Source organism: Chrysochloris asiatica, unplaced genomic scaffold (assembly GCF_000296735.1).
Source record: "Chrysochloris asiatica unplaced genomic scaffold, ChrAsi1.0 scaffold00114, whole genome shotgun sequence".
In the NCBI taxonomy this organism is placed as follows: domain Eukaryota; kingdom Metazoa; phylum Chordata; class Mammalia; order Afrosoricida; family Chrysochloridae; genus Chrysochloris; species Chrysochloris asiatica.
Genome location: NW_006408632.1, coordinates 4,438,644 through 4,441,046, shown reverse-complemented (window position 1 = coordinate 4,441,046; position 2,403 = coordinate 4,438,644). Strand labels below are relative to the sequence as shown.

Below are 2,403 nucleotides of genomic sequence, written 5' to 3'. Positions count from 1 at the left end.
CTGAAAACTGGCAACTTAGGGAGACACTCTGGGCTCAATGCCAGCTGGTGGCAGGGTGACACTGTTTTCACCAAGGGGCTAACTTCTGAGTCCCAAGTAAGCTGTAGTCCCAAGCAGAGGAACTACCTGGGAACTGAACTCAGACAGGGTCCTTTATCCAACACGAGAAGTAGCCATGCAGGCACTGTGCAGACTTGGCCAGGCCAGGCCAGCTAGCCAATAGTCAATGTCCATGTCCCTCACCTGTCCCTAGAGGGCTCTGGGTAGGGACAGTTCTGGTCAGTGTCTCCTGCCTGTAGCTCGGCCCGGGATGCCTGGGGTGGGGCAATAGGGGTGGTCACTTGAGGAGCTTCATCAAGAGGCGGAGCTGAAAATCACAGAGAAAGATGCTCATGAGGTCTCGGCCCACCTCCTGTGTGATCTGGGCAATCAGTTGCCCCTTTTGAACAATCAGGATGTTCACATGAGATGCTTTGGGCACCAGAAGTTTCTGTAGGATCACCAGTTGGCCACTTGGCCCTTCCTCCCACACCACAGTCTTCTGATACACATTGCAGGTTACTTCCTGGGGCAGGTACTTGAGAAGCTTCTCCCATATGATGTTGGCACAGATCTCCTCAGGGGTCTGGGTAGTGAGGACTCCACTGTGGAACTCTTAGGGTCCTGGGTGGGCCTGTTCTAGGAAGTACTGCATTAACATTTTCACATCCTCTTGGCTTAAGGCTGATAATATAAAGAGTTCTTAGAAGTGAGGCCAGCCAATCCTCTGAGGGCCTCCTATAGGCTGTAGGTCTGGGTCCTTAGCTTCTGGGTTGGAGCAGTGGGTGATAAGATGTGAGTAGAAGGCCTGCTAAACCTTGAGCTTCTTCCCATTGACCACACCTTCAGTGAGGGTTGCTGTGAGCCCCAGGCGAAGGATTTCTGCTTCAGACAATTGATCTGATTCAGGGCAAGGATGCTAGGAACCTGGGAGAACTGGGTCAAGCACTGGAGCACCTGGGGGATGAGCTAATTTGGAGTCCACTTGTCCCAGATATCCACAAGAACCAAACCAGATCAGCAGATTCCACACTCTTCCAAGGATCTTCCAGCAAAGAGAGTTCCAAATGGTGCCTCTTCTGTTTAAATCGGCTAATGAGGCCAGGTGTGTCAAGGAGCATCACCTGGGTCTCCTTCTCTGTGATGGCTCCCAGAGCTTGGCAGCAAGTGGTGTGCACCTTCTTAGAGACAGGGAACATTTTTCCTCCCAGCAGCTAGTTGGAAAGCACTGATTTCCCTGCATTTGGGGCTCCTAGGGGGACCACTCGCAGGACCTGGGGTTCTTAGACATGTTGGATGATGGAACAAGAAGAAATTCTGCCCCTCTTTGCATAAGGACACTGCGGGGTCCCATGGATTCAGGAAACTGCCAGGCTGAGTGAGTCCAAGGAAGCAATCCAGAGCAGAGCCCTGGGCCATAATAGTGAGAGGCCAACGACAGGTGTGGACCAGAGAAAGCGGTGCCTGCAACACAATACACATCACTCTGCTGATAGCCCAAGAACAAGGACAGCCACCTCACCCAGTCCCTTGCAATTTCCGAGCCCAGATGCCAGACCCCCACCACAGCACGAACTAGCTCAGCCCTACGCTGGCAGAGGGCAGCCATTACAGCTGCAAGGCACTCTCTTTGACGTTTTATTCTTTTTAAAGCTGTTGACTGCTTTTTTGAGTTTTCTAAATTATTTTCATTTTGGCTGTTGCTTGCTTATCTGTTTTACACCTCTCTTGTGTGTGTTTTCTCTTCTTGCCTCACGTTTCAGGAGAGACAGCAGCCATGTCCATGCAGCCCATTCCCAATCATACCTTCTACAACTCCACGCATGGGGTAAGAGCCAATACCAGATGCTATACACTGGATCAATGAGCACAACCAACATCAGTCAAATCTATACTAAACTGAACTGTACAAACAGCGATCAGAGGATGAGGCACAAGCTTATCCCCTAATCACACCTACCAGGAGGCAATTGATGAGTACCTGAGAATATGCCAATTTATAACCATCAACTTACTTCAAATACAATACCACATGTCCTAACAGCAGCAGAAAATTTCTGTTTACCCTAAGAAACAAGACAGAGCAGCTCAAACACATACCAAAAGGGGCAGAGGTAGTAAACATTTTGAAGAAAAATAGATATTGTAACTATTTGAAAAATAATTTCAGAAAATGATATTTTTCATAAAGTGCCAACATATCAGTTGCAACTCAAAATAACTGTGTATAGGGCTTCTGAAAATCGGCTTGTTGTTGTTGTTGTTATGTGCCATCGAGTCGGTTCCGACCCATAGCGACCCTGTATAGGGTTTCCAAGGGTGTAAATCTTTACGGGAGTAGAAAGCCTCATCTTTCTCCCGCGG

General features: G+C 48.9%; 1 pseudogene; it reads right to left on the bottom strand.

Moving 5' to 3' along the window:
• Nucleotides 1-337: 337 nt before the first annotated feature.
• LOC102821179 lies at nucleotides 338-1,648 on the bottom strand (annotated as a pseudogene).
• Between the last annotated feature and the right edge of the window lie 755 nt (nucleotides 1,649-2,403).